The following is a 20,874-nucleotide window of genomic DNA, read 5'->3' on the forward strand; positions in this document are numbered from 1 at the left end:
GTAATATGGATTGAGGAAATAATAAGTTTGATTATAAAACTTAGGTAATTTAAAAATTAGGTAAACTAATTCTGTGGTATTAGTCCTGTAACTGCCATTATCAAAGATGCAAATATATAATAGTTCATGAACAAGATATCAGAAGGTTTAATTTGACAGCAAAGTGTAGAATTCTTTTTTTCCTAATTTCAAATATATAAAACTATTCCTGTTATCAGACAGCATGCTAAAATAAGACCTCAAATCAAATTGAATCTCTTGCTTACTTATACAACCCATTTAGTTGGCCTTCATTCATTATATTTGTTTAGTCACAGCTATTTCATCAGTATTATAAAATGTAGAAAAGGGAGATTTCCCTAATCCCTTTCAATCCAAAGAACAGAAGAGAATCAAGTAAATAAGAATTTATTTTATATCAATGGAGATCATACCCATACTCCAACAACTTTATGTTTTCTAGTGAAAGGAACAAATACTTGGCTTCTTAAAGACAGGCTTGCATATCTTCAGAAAGGATTTTCAAAAGATCATTGATAACATTTTGTCTTTCTACGTGTAATAGCTCTTAAACCTCCATGCCATCACAAACTTGGAGCTGGAAGGAATCTTCACTAAGTCCGACTCTTTTGTTTTTCTGATGGGGAAACTGATTTGCTCACAGATGGCTGGCAGGTAGGAGAATCAGGATTTTGCCTCCTTTTTATTGCAAATGCTTTTGGTGAAGGCTCATGCGTAGCAACAGGTCAATGGAAGCATCATGATGACCACGAGGAGGGACAAAATGCCTCCCATTCCCAGAGAGCCTGAAAGTTTTGCCAATAGAGGTAAAGGGAGGTGCCAGCAGGTGTCACTGTTTCCCAGATATTAAAATTGCTCAGCGACAAGGTCCCCAGCATGACCTTATTCCTCTCACTTTATAACATAAAAAGGATTGCTTGGGACTGACCAGAGACATAAAGAAATGTGGCTTATCCTTAAAGAGAGAATTTTGGTAAAGGCTAGAATTTGAATAAATATTTTTAATCCTGTTTTTATCACTGTATAGCATCTTTTTTTCCAAATACATCTTTCCCCCATCAAGCCATACCTTGTAATGAAGTGTAAGATATGCATGCATTCCATGTCTGTGTAAGACAGTTAAGACCTTAACTACTTTATCAGCTGTTGGAATGTGGCTGGTGCCTCCCAGATTCCTTGAGAATCTCACTCACTCAAACTGGTAAAATCCAGCGGGAGAGATGAAATCTTTTTTTTTTTTTTTTTTGGTTTGTTTGTTTTGTTTTGTTTTTTACTTATTCTTTATTCAGGGCAATGGGAAAAATCAAAATGAATAACACATCAACTGAATCGGACCCTATATGTAACTTTCCACATCCATAGTTCCTTAGCTCTGAAAAGAAGGGAAAGAGATCATTTTGAAAGGAAATTTACAAAGATTTCTCATGAATCTCTCTTCCAAATCCAATTCATCCTTTGGGTTCAACTCCCCTGATAAAGCCTTCACTTGGAATTCTAGGGGGCCATTATTCTACAATGGTCTAGCCCATGACATAGTATTGTCTTTGTAATGTGATCAAGAACTTGATTCATAGCAAGATTTTTTTTAATAATAGCTTTTTATTTTCAAAATATATGCAAAGATAGTTTCAACATTGACCCTTGCAAAACTTTGTGTTCCAAATTTTTCTCCCTGCTCACACTCACTCCCCTCCCCAGACAAGGAATAATCCAGTATAAGTTGAATGTGTGCTTCTAAACATATTTCCACATTTATCTTGTTGAACAAAAAAAATCAGATCAAAAAGGGAAAAAGTGAGAAAAAAACAAGCAAACAACAATCAAAAAAAAGGTGAAAATATCTTTTGTGATCCACATTCCATCTTCCTAGTTCTCTTTTTGGATGCAGTCGGCTGTCTCCATCACAAGTCTATTGGAATTGACCTGAATCACCTCATTATTGAAAAAAGCCACGTCCATCAGAATTAATCATCATATAGTATTGTTGTTGAAGTATATAATGATCTCCTGGTCCTGCTCATTTCACTTAGCATCAGTTCATGTAAGTCTCACCAGTCCTTTCTGTATTCATCCTGCTGGTCATTTCTTACAGAACAATAATATTCCATAACATTCATATACCACAATCTATTCAGCCATTCTCAACTGATGGGCATCTACTCAGTTTCCAATTCCTTGCCACTACAAAAAGGGCTCTGCATTAAGACTGTTAATCACCAAGTAGTTTGGCTTTCTAATGTGTCTCCTTGTTTTCTGGATAAAGATTACACATTGAACACTAACATTTAAAATCAATGTAGATAATTGAAGAAATGTATGAAGTGTGATGGTGGCAGGAGGCAGCCTATACTAAGGGATCCTTATCTGTTTCATACGTTGTCATTGTAAAAAACTCTCAGAATAGCCAACCTTCTGCTGACTAGTCATACTTAGCTTAGAATTGGATCTTGCCAGACACAGTCTCTCAGTACCTGAAACCTTTCCAACTTGGGAGAACCTATTTGAGCTTGCATTCTGCTGGCTTAGTCTATGGGAACCCACCCCACAGGAATTTCTTTACCCAAGGACCTTGTTCCTTAGATGTTTGTCTAACACTATACACATTATCCATTTGAGCCAGTTAGTAACCGTGTGTCATTAGTAAATTTTTGTTCTGTCATTTCTGTCATATCCAATTCTTCATGACCTCATTCGGGGTTTTCTTGGCAAAGATGCAAGAGTAGTTTGCCATTTCTTTCTCCAGCCAATTTTACAAATGAGGAAACTGAGACAAACAGGATTAAATGACTCACCTAGGCTTCCACAATTAGTACGTGTCTGAGAGCAAATTCAAACTCAGGGTTATGAGTCTTCCTGACTTCAGGCCAAGCACCCCATCCCCTAGCTGCCCATTATAAATAAATACTATTAACCTTGTTTTATAGATAAGACTATAGGCCCAGGTCACACAGATAAGTGAGGCTGTGGTCTTCCTCACACTAGAATCAGTATTCTATTTGTCTTGCAAGGTTATCTTTAAAAGAGGAAGATTTTGACTCAATAAAAAGCAAGAGCTTTCTAGCACTTTCAGGTGTCTAATAACCTAGGGAAACTGAGATTCCCATTTCTTAGAGGTCTTAATAGGGGCTTAGATGTAGCTACTGAAGAGAATTTAGCAATGATTTAGCCCAAATCCTTTGATTTTACAGAAGAAATGGAGATTAGCATCATGGGAAAGAGGAAAGGAAGAGAACTAATAATGTATTCAAATCTACTCAGGGCAGAGTTAGGATTCAAACTATTCAAGCAATAAGTGAACAATCATCCATCAAGAATTTCTATTGCAAAGGAACTTTAAGGACTCTTCCAACTCTTAAGATTCTTGGTTTTAGATGATTTTATGAACCTGATAGCCAATATGTCACTTCAAGAGAGAGAGAGGTCACAGTGCCCTTGTCCTACAGGTAAAACAGAAGTCTCTTTTGGACTAAGGACTCACAATTGTGGGTGTGAAATGGGCTCAATTGATGGCAGATGCTCTAATAATACAATATGATTTTGGAAATTGTAATACCTATAGTTTTAATAGCTTCAGACCTAGACTGTGAAATATTAAAGGTCATTCATTTCACAATAGAAATAGGTAAATTGGGTGTTCTCTTATGATAAGGAGAAGACCCAGCAAGTCTGTAGGGTTCATGAAAGAGTTCTGAACTTGATGAATTTGTGCTCCAACTTTTGGAGATTTGTGTTGGCCTCAATATCTCAGGGCTATTTCTGGGGTGGGGGGGGAAACTAAACAAACCACAGCCCAATTTGTAATACAACAATAATACAGTTGGATACAGTCTTTTTTTTTTTTTTTTTTTTTACTGAATCAGTGAAAATTTGGCTGTTAGAGATAAGTAATATTGTACTTTATTTTTTTATTATACTTTTTATTTATAAGATATATGCATGGGTAATTTTTCAGCATTGACAATTGCAAGACCTTTTGTTCCAACTTTTCCACTCCTTCCCCTTCCCCTTTCCCCCAGATAGCAGGTTGATCAATATATGTTAAATATGTTAAAGTATAAGCTGAATACAATATAATATTGTACTTTATGATGAAACCTGACATTCTTTTCAGCTGGTGCTGTAAACAGTCACCACAGTGCCATTTCTAATGATAAAAGGAACCTTATTCTCTTGGTTTCAGCAAATAAAAAAAAAGAAAGTGAAAGACTTAGGTTCATTTCTCCTTTTATTGTATTCTAATAATAATAATACCTAACATTTATATAGTTCCTTATGATTTACAAGGCCTTTTACAGAAGTTATTTAATTTGAAACTAACAATGCTGGGAAGTCAACAGAGTTACATAAACTACAAAATGCTAGACAAGTATAAGACTTGAAAAGGCAGCATGAGACAATGCATAGAATATCTGTCCTGGATCCAGGAAAACACAGGGTCATATTATGCTGTTGCTATTTACTAGTTTTTTGACCCATGGCATGTCATTGTAATTATAGTTGGCATTTATATAAATTTTTAAGGTTTGCAAAGTGCTTTATGTGTGTTAATTCATTTCAACTTCGAGATGATGAGGCTATTATTATTGCCATTTTACATATCAGAAAAGTTAGGTTGATCTGTAATTGACTTGCACAAGGTAACATAGCTAACTAAGTGTCTGAAGCAGAATTTGAACACAGATATTCCTGACTCCAAGTCCAAACTCTGTGCATTGTGTCACCTAGTAGCCATTTCTCTGAGTCTCTCTTTCCTCATCTGTAAAATATACATATTTTATGTCTAATGATAAGCATAGGCTAATAGAGCTTATCTTATAGGATTATTGAGAATCAAATGAGAAAGTACTTTGTGTACTTTAAAGTGATATATAAATGTCAACTATTATTATCATCATTGTCAGCTTATAGGTTTTTTTAAAAAAAACAACACCACATATCCTGAGAAGTAAAATTATCTTCCCAAAGTCACATGGCTAAGAAGTGTTAGAGCTAGGATTCAGCCCTCATAATCAGATTCCCATTCCAATATTCTTCTACCATGCCCTGAAAGGTTTTTTTTTTTCTTTCTACTGCACGTCACGGCTCTCATCGGATCCAATTGTAAACTATCTTGCTTAGAGAAGTTCCATTAATCTAAAAAGAACTAACTAAAAAAAATCTAAAAAGAATAACTGGGGATGAAAATTGGTTATCAATTAGTTAACAATCATTTATTAAATGCCTTCTCTGGGCCAATTTCTACACTAGGTATTGGGGGATATAGAATCAAAAGCAAAACAAGAGCCTGATCTCAAAGAACTGACAGTTTATTAGAAGAGACCATGTGTATCCAGAGGAGCATACAACATTTAGAGATATTCTTTTCTGCTTCTAAATATTTGTTTTCCTGATTCTCTTCCTTCCTCTTTAACTGTTCCTTCTCAATCTCTTTTGCTGGATCTTAACCTAACCATGTCACCTAACCATGGATGTGCTCCCAAGTTCTGTCCTGGGTCCTGTTCTTTTCTTCCTCTTAACTATTTCATTTAGTGATTTCATCAGTTCTCATGGATAATGCAGATGACTTATTATAACCCTTTTGAATATATATGTTAGGCCTAGGGGAGACAAAATTTAGATAAGACATCAGCCCTGCTGATGGAATTTACCATTTAAAAGGGGAATAAGATACAAACAAAGGCAACCAAAAAACAATATTGCATGATAAATGCACTAGAGAGATGGAAAACAAAGTACTATGTGAGATGGAACAGGCAAAGTCATTACTAATTTTGAGGATGCAGGAAGGCTTTCTGGAGTTGACATTTGCTTTGGGTTTTAAAGGATGAATAGAAATGAAAAAGAAAAAGAAAGGGAGGGATCAAATAAGAAACAACATTATGAAAGACATAGGGTTGGGAAAGCACAAGGTATTTGAAGAGGGGGTGGGATTGGGGGGAGACAAATCATAGGAACATAGATTTAGGCCTTTAAGAGGACCTTAGAAACTATTGAATAATACATTGCACTTTAAAGTTTACAAAGAACTTTAAACATTATTTCATTTAATGGTAACAACAATCTGTGCATCCCACTTTACAGCTGATAAAATGGGATCCAGAGAAGTCAAATAATTTGTTTAAAATTATATAGTTCATAAGTAACAGTCAAACTCTGAGTCCCCTAACTTTAAGCCCAATGTTCTTTCTGAGAGTTGTCCAGGTTGGCTGGATTGTAATGCACATGTATCCATCTATCCTAAACATCTTGTCATCTGTTCTTCCACTGCCCCTTGTTCTACAGTTGGACCAGCACCAGGATAGACTTTGCTTGGACACTTTAGTCCATTGAGTCTGGGAACCCAGACTTGTTAGAACTGAGAACTCAGTACCAATTGGTAAATGAATGCCAGATTACCAACCCGTTCTGTCTATCTGGCCCTAGACCAAGCTTCACATTCACCTGTCCCAAACATCTTGTCTTCTTCGTTGGCACCCTGCTGTGGCACCACATTTTCTTTTCTGAGCTTCCCATTACTTGCTCTGAAAACAGTCATCAAATTGCTACTGCCATTGCTTCTGGAAAACATATAATAAACGACTGCTCAAAGGCTCCATTCATCATTCCTATTAATCTTGCACAGCATAATTTCATATCAGATATTTGATGCAAAAAAGTTTTCTCACTCAACAGCTTCTTTTATCCTAGTTGTGTTGATTTTGCTTTATCAAAAGCTCTTTAATTTCATATAACTAAAAATTTCTGTTTTTTCTTTTGCAGTTACTTTGTCTTCTGTTTGGTTAAGAATTCTTCCCCCTACTCTTAGTTGTGAAAAGCACATGATTTAGGTTGCATATTCATTTTGAATTTTTTGTCTTATATAATGTAGCGTACACAGTTTCAGTCAAATTGCCTTCTAGTTTTTCCAGTCATTCATGTTAAATGAAGACTAGTTTAGCTCTAAAAGTTTAAAATAGGTTTTAAAAAGCTTTAAATTCTAAGACTTTAAAAAATAAAAATAAAATCTGATTGGATTTCTCCTAGTTCTCTTTTCTTTACTCTGATGACTTTAATAATAAATGAGAAAAAAAAAAAAAAAACCTACAACCTCAAGACCAAATTAATTAAAAAGAGGGAGAGGAGAAGTTGCTAAATGATAGGAGAATCATAGAAGCAAGAGTTGGAAGAGACTTATAGACCATGTTGCATAGCCCCCTCTTTTTATAGAGCAGGAATCAGGGTCTTATGTATCTTTGCCATTGCTATTTTCTTTAGAAGGGAGAATCCTGCAGGGATTATGTTTCTTTTTTGTTGTTGCTGCTGTTAATAGACTGCACTGGCACCTAATACAATAGTTTGTATAACATAATGTTTACAAATGGGATTTGCATTTCGTTGGGAAATGACTGAAAGCTTACAAGGAAGATGATATGAGAATATGTATTTGTTTTGCCAGCCTTCTTTGAAATCAGCCATGGTAGTTGTAGTTGACTGAAGATTCAAATGCCAGATCAACACTAACTATTGGGAAATCCAGTTAGTGGAGGAGCAGATGGAAACATTGCAGCATGTTACCCACATATGGAAATAGTTGCCTGAGGCTAGCAAAGCAAATAGTATAAATACATTTAAATGACAGCTAAATATTTTTATGGCAAGTAAAAGAGTTGATGGATAAAGAACAGGGAAGCAAACTTGAGATAGCGCTAAATGGAATAGAGCTGTCAGTTAATGTTTGCTATTTATTTCTAGGACTCTAGAGCCTGGGAAGAATTGGAAAAATGTGTATGAGAATAACTTTACAAACTGAAGCTGGAGAGAAGCCAAGGCTTTGGGAGTCACACTTGAAAACATTAAGTAGAAAAAAAAGAGCAATAAACAATCCCAATCCCTATTGCAATGAGAATAAAAACCCTTTCTTAGATGTACTGTTCTTTGTCCCTCTCCTTGGTCAAAATTATGTAAGGGACAAAGAGCTGATGCCAGATATTTTTAAAATTTTGTTTGAGTAGGATTTACTGGCCGATTCGCTTTAAAGGCGTGTGATCTTGAGATGGTAATTGGGAATCAAGATTCCCAGGCACTTTTCCACAATATCACTGCCAATGTGATCTTGAACATATCACTCCATGCTTTTAGGGTGGGGCGGAGGGAAATGATTTCACTGCTGTTGGAGCCAAATAGTAAGAAGAGATTGGCAAGGGTATAAATTTGACAAAATCTGGATTTTCAAAGTTGAATCCCAGGGAAAGAATAACAGAAAAAAAAAAGTGATATTCATAGAAGTTTTCATTTGTTTCTTTTCTTTTTCTTTTTCTTTGGTCAGAAAAACAGCAGAATGGGATGTGCTAGACATGCATAAGAGAATGAAAGAAAGAACAAGTTGTAGAAAAAGAAAAGGGAAAGGAATCAAAGGGAAGAGAAGTGAATTCACATGATGGACCTTGAATTAGGAGAGATCTTGGTTTAGACCATGTATCTGATATGTATTTTTTCTTAGGGAGTTCATTAATAACTTCTTCAGTTTTTTTTTTCCTAAAATGGAACTATTAAATAATTTCTTTCCTTATCTGTTAATCTAAGAAATCTATATTTTTGTAAGTATTCATCCATTTAACTTAAATGATCAGATTTATTGGCATTCAATTAGGCAAAATAGCTCCTAATTATTATTTTAGTTTCCTCTTCATTGATGGTAAGTTCACCTTTTTCAGTTTTCATACTGGTTATTTGGTTTTCTTCTAGTCAAAGTCACTAAAGGTTTATCTATTTTGTTGGTTTTTTCATAAAACCAACTCAGTTTTGTATATCAGTTCAATAGTTTTGATATGTATTTTTTAAAACCAGCTATCATTTACTTTCTCTATGTCTGTTTCCTTGTCTGTAAAATAAATATAAAAATATCTGTAGTACCCACTTGTGAAAATCAATGATATATGTAGAGCACTTTGCAAATAATATTAATAATAATAGCACATTTATATAGCACCTTAAAGCTTACAAAACACTTTATCTTTCTTTAATGTTTTTATAAACATTATCTTTTCACAATAACCTTGTGAAATAGATGAAGATAAGAAAATTGAGGCAGAGAGATTAAGTGACTTGCCCAGGAAAACACAGCTAGTACTTAACTCAGATATTTAAGGATCTAAAGTATCCAAGAATCAGTTATTAGTTCTGGAAGCTAAAATATCAAGGTCTAATCCCTTTTGTTTTAATCATTTTATATAGAAATAATTCAGAAAACATTTTGTAAATGTCTTTTTTAAACAGTTTGTTGAACATTATTTAACCTTTTCTAGTTAGTTAATTCGGTATCTTTGAGAAGCAGAATATCTATCTTCTCCAGGAATACATTTCATATCCCTCTTTATTCTAATAACTTCCCCTCTGTTGATTATTTTCAGATTAGCCTGGCACAAAATAGGAGCTCAGAAGCAGCTAGGTGGTGAAGTGGATAGAGCACTGGCCCTGAAATCAGAAGAACCAAAGTTCAATCTAGTCTCAGACACTTACTATGTGATTCTGAGGAAGTTACTCGACCCCAATTGCCTCTCCCTCCCCAAATAGGAGTTCAATACATATTTATTGATTGATTGCTTGATTTTAGCAAGGAAAAATGCTGGATCTAAATTCAGGAAAGTTCTGTGTTCAAATTTTAGCCGTGTGATTCTGTGAATCTTTGTTTTCACAGCTACAAAATGGAAATGATGCTTGAATGAGTAGAGTTATGGAATAGGAAATGCTATGGAAATGCGATATGTTTTTACATGTTACAACCATTGCTGGGGGTGGATTCTGATTCAAATGCCTTTAATTGTTAAACTATGTCCCCACCCCAGCTTTGCTCCTGTCATGGAATGTTTAGAAGATGGCCAAACCCTAACAGGGCACTGATACTCCTGAAGCCCAGATAAGATGATCTATTGTCTTAGAGTATTTTCTTAAAAAAAGGAATTAAGCTTGTTTAGTTAAAAGGTCACCACAGTTGAAATGAGGTAATGGGGATGTACAGAAAGTCAAGGAACCTGGATTATTTCTCTTAATTTATAGAGCTCCCATTTAAATGTCACTTTAAAGTTTCCAAAGCACTTTCCTTCCAAGCTTATGCGGTCCCTGGCTCAGCTTTTATTATCTTTATTTTATGGGTGATGAAATAAGGGCTCAAGGACATGAAGCAACTTGCCTAAAATCGCAGAAGTAATGTCAAACCAAAGCTCTTTAATGGAGTGGTGTGAGGCAGAGAGGACTGGGTTTGGAATCACAGGACTTGAGTTTGAAATTTGACTCTGCCACTTTACTTCCCTGTGTCACAAGGGGCAAATTTTGATCTCAGTTTCCTCATCTGTAAAATGAAAGAGTTGGACTATATGTCTTCCAAGGGCCTTTTTAGCTCATTCCAAATAAATGTTCAGAGAAGCTCAACATTGGCTTGACCCCAGTTTTTAATCTAGCTATATTTTTTATCTCTCTATCTACATATCTATGATAATTACATAGAGATTTATAGATAGAGCTACAGGTGGATATAGATATATGTATGTGCATATATCTACAGATATAGTTATAACTACATGCATCTATCTATATTTATAAAAATTTCTATTTGTAAACAGATATGTCTATATCTAAATACACACAGTTACATATATAGGCAATATAGACTTTATATGTACATATGTATATCCATACTACATTATACATATATTTCAGTAACTCATATAACCATCTTTTAGCTTAATTTACATTAATAGAAGAGTACCTCATACTGATGAAATCATAGATTCTTGAAGTATTAAAGTAGATACATTTTTAAAGGTGCTTTCATATCTATTATTCCATTCAATAGGCATTTATTAAGGACTAACTCTGTGCAAATTGCAGGACTAAGACCAAACATAGTTCCTGCTACATTACATTGTTTTGTAAGAAATGATCAGCAGGAAGACTTCAGAAAGGCCTGGAGAGACTTACATGAACTGATGCTAAGTGAAATAAGTTAAACCCAAAGAACATTATATACAGCAACAGCAATATTATGTGATGATCAACTGTGATGAATTTGACTCTTTGCAACAATGAGGTGATTCAGGGCAATTTCAATAGATTTGTGTTGGAGAGAGCCACCTGCATCTAGAGAGAGGACTATGGGGACTGAATATGGATCACATCATGGTATTATCACCTTTGTTGTTTTGTTGTTTGCTTGCTTGTGTTTTTCCTTCTCATTTTTTTTTCCTTTTGATCTGATTTTTCTTCTGCAACATGATAAATTGTGGAAATATGTTTAGAAGAATTGCACATGTTTCACCTATATTAGATTACTTGCTGAAGATGGGGGGGGTGGAATTTGGAACACAAGTGTTTTTGGTAGGAGTAAATGTTGAAAACTATCTTTGCATGTATTTTGAAAAATAAAAAGCTATTATTACGCAATAAATAAATAAATAACTCAACAAACAAAAAACCCAATCCCTGCTCTTAAGAAGTTAAAATGTAAATAACAAAATATGCACAAAGTGACTCCAGTGGGAGAGAGGGTAACAAACTACAATACTAGTAAATCAGGCCTCAATGATAATCACCATTTTAAAGGTGAGAAAATTGGGATCATAGAGCTTAGATGACTTGTGTCTGGACACAGAGATGGTAAGTAGCAAGCTCAAGATTTGAACCCAGAGCATGTTATTCCAGATCCATCATCCTTTCTGCCATCCCACATGGCTTCTTAAAGATAGGAAAAGATAAAATAAGAGATTAAGTTGCTTGTTCTAAGTCACACAACAAGTTGATCATGAAACAAAGACTAGAATACAGATGCCCAGAGCAATTTCTACAGCTCCAGTCTCTGATGATTAGGAAAATGTACCAGGGACACCCTCAAACATTCTTTACTCCTGCTAGTAGCACTTAGCACACAATACACAACCAGCCAAGCTTTGAACTAGAGTTTGGAGACCAAAATTATTTTTCTGCCACTATGACTTCATTAACTCTTCCTGAGTTTTCTCAACAATAAAAGATAAATAATAAATCAAATTTATATTTATTTGCTCATTTAATAAATATTTATTAAGCATATATTATACTGGACAGGAGGTCTAAGTTAGAGATTATAAAGTTTAAATACCACCTCTGTCCTCAGGGAACTCAAACTAATAGGATGATGACACCAATTGTAATGCATAATATTACAATAGTTGTTTTCTAGATGCATGACAAAATGTTATGTGATTTAAGTCTTTACAAAGCATTTTGCTCACAGCTGTGAGTATGATAGTATTCATTTATACAGTGAAACCCAGAGATATATAAGGGGCCTTATTCTGGGTAGTAGTTAGTAAAGACAGGACCCCAGGTGTCCCAACTTTGCCCTGTGCTTGTTCCAATATCTTTCCTTTTATCCCTGTTGCGTTTTAAAATTTTTCATCTGTATTACCAGCATTCATCTAACCATCTGTAGTTCTCATCCTGCTTGACATTATCTTGACTTTAAACTCTCTCTCATTTTTCACTTACAAGTCTACTTCCTGCTAATTGTATTTCCACATTGTTTCTCAAAAGATCTTAGTTTAGTGCTTGATACCTAGTATGTATTAATAAATGCTAATTCCCTTCTCTGAATTCTTATTACCATTACCCTAGATTGGGCTATCATTTCTACCTGCCTGGACTATTGCAATAGCCTCTTTCCAAGACTTTTGGTCTTGATTCTCTCTCTGTTCCAATGCATTCTTTATATTGATGCCAGAATAATCCTTTTTACATCTAGATCTGATCCATTCATTCTGCTTTGGTGGCTCCCTATCATCTCTTGAATAAATTAAAAAAAAATTTTTTTTTGCTGTAGTTCATGTCTACTATATATATTTCAGCCACACTGGAAATATACTATGCTATTGTATCTCACATACCTTTGTTCCCTTGTTTCTTAAACCTAGGCCATCTCTTCACTCCTTGAACTCCTATCAGTAACAACCTTCCCTCTAATATCTCACATAGTCCTAGGATTTGTAACTGTAATTTTTTGCTGATTTTGTAATTTTTGTAATGTTTTGCATTGGGATTATGTGTTTACATCTTACCCTTCAACTTAATTCTAAATTTCTTAAGGAAAGGAACTACATCTTACCTAGACTGAATTTCCTAGTACTCCCTAGTACTGAATCACACCTGTAGGTGCTTAATGTTATATTTGTTGAGAAATAGCATTCCATTTACATCTAGCATCTGTCACATTTGCTGTGTGACCTTAGGTAAATCACTCAGGCTATCTCAATCTTGGTTTCTTGATCTGTAAAATGAAAATAATAATGCTGTAGAACTAACTCCATAGAATTGTTGTGAAAATGAAATGAGATAATGTATGTAAAATTCTTTTTAACTCTAAAAGCATTATATAAATATCAATCACTATATAACATATTTAGTAACAGCTATTTTCCATCTGTGTTGGAGTGAGGGTGGGGGAGATATTAATCACTTAAAACCTCTTGGAAGAAAGATGTGTTATGAATAAAAAAAGAGCATAATTACTAGCTACAGTGTTTAATTCATGGGAAAATGCATTCATACAAAGTGCAAGTAATCTCCACCAGATATAATTGTGATTGTGTTAAATGTAATTTAATATTTATTATCGATTTAGCCCAAAGTATTAAAGGTACTTTTAGTCAGCATCAAATTTAATGGGATACTTATTAAATGCTGATGATAATTAATAATATACGACACTAAATGTCTGACTACTTTTTTTTTGTAATTATATGACAGTGCTAAGGGATTCTTATGTAAGGTATCTGAAAGAGGGAAAGATACCAAAAGGCTTGGGGGAAACCTCAGACCTTATTAATACTAGAAAAAAGGTCAGTAAGAAAATATTAAAGACTACTAATCTATTTGCCCACTGTCCAACAGGTTCTAAGTCACACTTATTCAAAATTTTTATGCCAGTCTTTATACTTGAATCAAAGGCAGCCTCAATGAAGTTATTAGTAAAGTACAAGCAAGCTTTTGTAAATGACATTCAACACTAAACCACATCTTTATTATTTTGCAATTGCTTGAAAGATATAATGAATATAAGATTACATTGTGCTTATTGTTTATTATGAAAAAGCATTACAGTAAGAGGATTTTTTCCATTAGAGTCTCCCATAATTCAAAATCATTCAAGATTCCTTGAAAGACACAGCAACATAAACAATTCTGTTCAATGACCCTCTGGTTATAAACATAAGATAGGAAAATGAAAGCTTGGAAACAATTTTTATAGCCAGTGTTTCTGATAAGGGCCTTATTTCTAAAATGTAGAGAGAGCTGAGTCAGATTTACAAGAATACAAGTCATTCCTGAATTGATATATGGTCAAAGAATATGAACAAGCAGTTTTCAAATGAAGAAATTAAAGCTATTTATAGTTATATGAAAAAATGCTCTAAATCATTATTAGAGAAATGCAAATTAAAACAAATGTGAGGTATCATCTCACACCTATCAGATTGGCTAATATTTAATATTGGAAAATGCTAACTGTTGAGAGGATATAAGAAAATTGGAACACTAATGCATTGTTGGTGAAACTGTGAACCGATTCAATCATTCTGGAGAACAATTTGGAACTTTGCCCAAAGGTCTGTAAAACTGTGCATATCATTTGATTTAATTTAATTTTTCCTTTTTTTCTTTGGAGGCATTTGGGTTTAAGTGACTTGCCCAGGGTCACCAGCTAGGAAGTGTCCATCCACCTGCCCCTATTCCCTTTGATTCTGCAAAACTAGTACTGGATCTGTATCTCAAAGAAATCATAAGAAAGGGAAAAGGAGCCACATGCACAAAAATGTTTGTAGCATATCTTTTTGTGCTAGAAAAGAATTGGAAATTGAGGGGATGCCCATCAATTGGAGAATGGCTGAACAAATTGTGGTGCATGATTGTGATGAAATACTATTGTGATGAACTTGCGGATTTCAGAAGAACCTGGAAAGACTTGCATGACTTAGAATGGGTGTGAGATCAGTGGCAAGAGGCCATGTAGCACACAAACAGTTCATATTAGAACTTGGAATCAGAAGGACTCTAGCTTAAAACTCTATTTCCAACCCTTATTTGCTGTTTAACTTTGGGTACATCATTTTTACCTCTGGAAGCCTCAGTGTCTTCACCCATAAAATGGGCATAGTTATTTGTAGTACTTGTTTTGCAGGGTTGTTGAAATGTTGAAAAGTGTATATTTATATATATATATATGTGTGTGTATGTATATAATATGTTGGTATGTATATACATATAAACATTTCTATTGCTTTGCAACTTTGAGAACTCTAGATAAACAAAATATAAATAATTCCTCAAAAAAAGACTTGTATGACTGAATTGAGTGAATTGAGCAGAACTAGGAGAACGTTGTACACAATAACAACAGCATTGTGTGATGTCAACTTTGATAGACTTAGTTATTCTCAGCAATACAATGATCTAAGACAATTCCAAAAGACTCATGATAGAAAATGCTACCAGAGAAAGAATTACTGAGTCTAAATGCAGATTGAAGCATGCTGTTTTCATCTTTTTTGGTTGTTTTTTTCTTTTTACAGTTTTTCCCTTTTATTCTGATTCTTCTTTTACAACATGACTAATGCAGACATATGTTTAATATGATTGTACATGTATAATATATATCAGGTTGCTTAATGTCTTGGATAGGAGAAAGGAAGGGAGGGAAAAATTGAAATAAAATCTTATAAAGGTAAATGCTGAAAACTAAAAAAAATGGAATGTGAAAAAAGAAGCACTTTCTTTCAAAAATAAAGTTGAGTTAAATTACAGAGTAGGATTTAAAATTCTTGAACTGTATTTTTAGAACCACTGAAATGACTTGCAAAGGTCCATTAAAAAAAAAAAACCAATATTGTAGCAATCAATCAAACAGCATTTATTAAGTATCTACTATATGCTAGGCACTCTGTTAAATGCTGGTGATACAAAGAAAAGGGGAAAAAGCCTTTCTTAAGGATTTCGTAGTTAAATAGGGGAGATAGCAGGCACACAACTGTGTACAAATAAGATTTATACAGGATAAATTGGGATTAATTTTAGAGAGAAGGCACTAAGATTAAGAAGGACTAAGAAAGGCTTCTTGGAGAAACTGGGACTTTGGCTGAGACTTGAAAAAAGCCAGGGAAGCCAAGAGATACAGATAAGGAGGAGAACATTCCAAGCAGCGGGAAAAACTTGTGAAAATGCTCAACTAGGAGATGGAACATTTTGTGAGAGGAGCAGTGAGATGGCAGTGTCACTGAATCACAGAGTATGTGATAGGGAGTAGTATCTAAGAAGAGAGAAGTAGGAAAGACCTAAAAACTGTGAAGAGCTTTAAAGGCTAGAAAGAAGACTTATATTTGATCATGGAGGTAATAGGGAACTGATTTACATTTCAGGAAAAATTTGACAACTGAGTAGAGGTTGGACTGACATGGGGAGATTTTTGAGGCAGGGAGATCAACCAGAAGGGCATCGCAATAGTACAGGGGTGGGGAGAGGAGGACCTCCACTACAGAGGTAGCAATGTCAAAGGAGAGAGCAATTGTAAAAGAAAGATATCTACAAAAGTTAAAAATGACAGGATTCAACCACTAGTTGTCTATGGGGGATTGAGAGAGAGTGAGGAGTTGAGAATGATTCCCTAGGTAACAAGCTTGGGTACTTAAAAAGAGAAGGTACAGTAATAGGGAAATTAGGAAGAGTGGAAAGGTTTTTTGAGAAAGATAATTCCAGTTTTATACATGTTGAATTTAACTTATCTATAGGACATCAACTTTGAGGTATCTAAAAGGTAATTTAGAAGATTGGAAATCAGGAGAAAGTTTAGGGCTAGATAAATAGATTTAAAAGCTGAGTTGTTGATGAGATTACCAAGTGAAACAGTTTAGAAGAAGAGTGACCAAAATTGAGCTTTGGGAGACCCCCAATTTTAGCAAGTGTTGAAGATTCAGCAAATTCAGCAAAAAAGACATAGAAGGAACATGGAGGAGATACATTATAGTCTCTCTGAAGTCATCCTGCTGGTCGTTTCTTACATAACAATAATATTCCATAACATGCCTATACCATAACTTAGCCATTCTCCAATTGATGGGCATCCATTCAATTTCCAATTTCTTGCCACTACAAAAAGGGCTGCCACAAACATTTTTGCACATACAGGTCCCTTTCCCTCCCTTTCTTTGGGATATAAGCCCATGTAGAAACACTGCTGGGTCCAAGGGTACTCACAGTTTGATAACTTTTTGAGCATAGTTCCAAATTGCTCTCCAGAATGGTTGGATTCATTCACATTTCACAGTTCACAGAGCATGTGATAGGGAGTAGTGTCTAAGAAGAGAGAAGTAGGAAAGACCTAGGCTGTGAAGAGTTTTAAAGGATAGAAAGAGGATTTATATTTGATAATGGAGGTAGTAGGGAACCACTGGAATTGAATGTGTTTGTGTGTCTGGGTATGATCTGATTTACATTTCAGGAAAATTTGGCAATTGAGTAGAGGTTGGACTGACATGGGGAGATTTTTGAGGCAGGGAGATCAACCAGAATACTCCCTCTCTCTACCCTCCCTTTTAGAATTATTAATTCTAATAATTCTCTATTACTTCCATTATCAACACTGTTTTCTAAAACTTTATAAACAAGCCTCTTCCTAATTTTTCAGTCTTCTTATACATTTCTCTTGACCATATACTCTGAGATCCAGTGACATTAGCCCCTAATTTATCCTGTATATATCTTTTTTTTTAAATTAGCTTTTTATTGACAGAATATATGCATGGATAATTTTTCAACATTGTCCCTTGCACTCACTTCTGTTCCAACTTTTTTCTTCCCTCCCTCCACCCCCTTCCCTAGCTGGCAGGCAGTCTCCTACATGTTAAAGTATATCTTAGATACAATATATGTGTGCAGATTCGTATAATTCTCTTGTTGCATGAGAAAAATTGGATTCAGAAGATAAAAATAACCTGGGAAGGAAAACAAAAATGTAAGTAGTCCACATTCATTTTCCAGTGTTCCTTCTCTGGGTGTAGCTGATTCTGTCCATCATGAATCAATTAGAACTGAATTAGATCTTCTCTTTGTTGAAGATAACCACTTCTAATCAGAATACATCCTCATATGGTGTTGTTGTTGAATTGTATAATGATCTCCTGTTTCTGCTCATTTCATTCAGCATCAGTTCATGTAAGTCTCTCAAGCCGCTCTGTATTCATCCTGCTGGTCATTCCTTACAGAACAGTAGTATTCCATAACATTCATATACCACAGTCTGAGAAATAAACTATCCTATGTTACTCTAATTTATTTATGATCTCATTCTTTATGCCTAAACATGAACCCATTTTGATCTTATCTTGGTGTACGGTGTTAAGTGTGGGTCTTTGCCTAGTTTCTGCCATACTAATTTCCAGTTTTCCCAGCAGTTTTTGTCAAATAGTGAATTCTTATCCCAAAAGTTGGGATCTTTGGGTTTGGCAAACACTGATTGCTATATTATTGACTTATTTTGTCCTGTGAACCTAACTTATTCCATTGATCAACTGATCTATTTCTTAGCCAGTACCAAATGGTTTTGATGACCGCTGCTTTATAATATAGTTTTAGATCAGGTACAGCTAGGCTGCCTTCATTTGATTTTTTTTCTTTACTGGATCTTCATTAGCTGTGTCAAGCAGTTGCTAAACTTCCTCTCCACAAGGATTATTTTACAAGACGATGGCTGAAAGCTCTGGGCTGGAAGTAGTGCTTCTCTCAAAGCTTTTTGGTTCAGAGTCCTGGCCTGTGTCCATTGAGGTCTGAGGAGAGGTAGTGATCAAAATAATGGTAGTCATTTGAATTATCTGGCACATGATGCCTCTTGTCTTTCAGTAGCTGCTTCAGCTAAGTTGGTTTGACTGCCCTATGAGTGACAGCTGACAAGTATGGCTAGGAATTCCCTAGGAATTCCTTGGAATTCCTTCCTTGAATGATGACTATAGGGCTGGAGCAGAAGCAAGACTAGTGTTCTGAAGAATGCTACTATTCCCTGGGCTCTTGTACTGATCTGCCTATTGATGGTAGCAACAGTTAATGGTTATGACAAAGGTGGGCTCCTTCTCCATAATTTAATCCCCTCAATGACACCTGCAGGGCCAGGGTCGTAAGCTGCCCAGTCTGGAAATTTGGGAGACATTGCTATTCTCAGTTCTCTTGGGTTCACTGTCCTTGGTTGGTGGTGGTGAATCAACTCACCTGGTACATACTGCTGCTTTTCTCCATCAGAATATCTTTTTGCTTCATATACATGTACTTATTAACTTTAGATTTATCCTCTTAAATAGGATTTTTATTTTATTTTTATATGTTCTTGTTGACTTTGCTAGTATAGACTCATTGAGTAGAGATTCTTTCATTTTTTACACCTGTATATCCAGTAAAGAAACTTTATACTTGTTGATACACACTTATTGAATCGAATTAGATGATCTCTGAGGTTCTTAGCCATTTACTCTGTGACTGTGATGGGTTGGATACATGTCCAAGTCATTTACAGCTCTGATAATCAGTTATAGAGGCATCATCGCAAGGTGAATAGAGTATTAAACTTGGAAAGACCAGAAATCCAGAGATCTCCTTGTCAGGTATATACCATAACGGGGTCAAGGATAAAAGGAAAGCAGATACCAAGGATTGGGGTGCCCAAACTGTGGTATACGAATTAATGGAATGTTATTGTGCTTTAAGAAACAATAAATATGATGAATAAAAAAGCACGAGTTTTATGTGACTTGATGCAAAGTGAAATAAACAAAGAATGAAAAACAATATACAAAACTATTGCAACAACATAAATGGAAAGAACAATTGCAGTAAAACAATAAAAACCAAATGCTGTGAAATGGCAAAGCTTGACCCTTAAGGAAGTTTAAAAATGTATCTCCTCCACCTTCTTTGCAGTGATGAAGGGAATCAAGTGAGGAACATTGCATATAATGTCAGACTTGATTAATGGGTTGATTTATTTTGATGAGTTATTTTTTTCTTTTTTGTTATAAGTGATAGCTGGGGGTGGGATGGGGAAAGAAGAAGGGAAAGTAGTATATTGAGCTAAAGAGAGGATATGAAAACAAATGTTATCAATTTTTTAAAAAAGATGTATTTAAATCCTGGAGCTGATATTGACTAGCTATAGGACCATGGGCAAGGCTCTCTCTGATCCTATTTTCTCCTTTATAAAATACAGATGGGAAATAATTCAAGAGTTGTTATTGTTGTGTCCCTTTTAATGTTGTGACCCAGTTTCTCCAATTGTCCTATTTAGTTATTCTGCCTCAGATTATAACCTTTGCCTCTTTAATGTTTGATGAGATAAAGGTATACCTCAGTTGCTCTGCCCCCAAATGCCAGGCTATAATCATTCCCTTTTAAATGGTTGATGAGATGAAGGTTTTATATCTTTAGATTATAGACATTCCTTCTTAATGTTTGACAGGATAAAGGTTTATCCATTTTAGATGTCATTAGAATATCAGTAACCTCCCTCCCTTGTGTCATCCTAGGGCCCTCCCCTACCATTAGGTTATCCCCATTTAGGTGCCTCCCCCATTATGTCATTGTTCTTGTTATCCTATAAAAAAGCTTGCTGTCCCAATTCTCGGGGCTGGACTCTGAGATGGTGGATCCATTGGTCCCAGTATTTCTCTCCATTTAACAAACTATTGAATTGGTCTCTAATCTCAGTTTCTCCGCCATTACACTTATAAAGCTCAAATTAAATAATGTAATTATAAAGGCTGTAACCAAGGTTACTCTTTCCCTCACCGACAGTGTGGAATACTGAAAAGG

The 20,874-nt window shown here is 35.0% G+C and overlaps 1 protein-coding gene across 1 annotated transcript in view; it reads left to right on the top strand.

Annotated features, from left to right (window-relative positions):
* The window catches only part of RPN2 (ribophorin II), a 178,600-nt gene that overhangs the window by 88,965 nt on the left and 68,761 nt on the right, over window positions 1-20,874 (top strand). The window lies entirely within an intron of this gene.

This window comes from Antechinus flavipes, chromosome 2, assembly GCF_016432865.1.
Source record: "Antechinus flavipes isolate AdamAnt ecotype Samford, QLD, Australia chromosome 2, AdamAnt_v2, whole genome shotgun sequence".
Taxonomy (NCBI): Eukaryota; Metazoa; Chordata; class Mammalia; order Dasyuromorphia; family Dasyuridae; genus Antechinus; species Antechinus flavipes.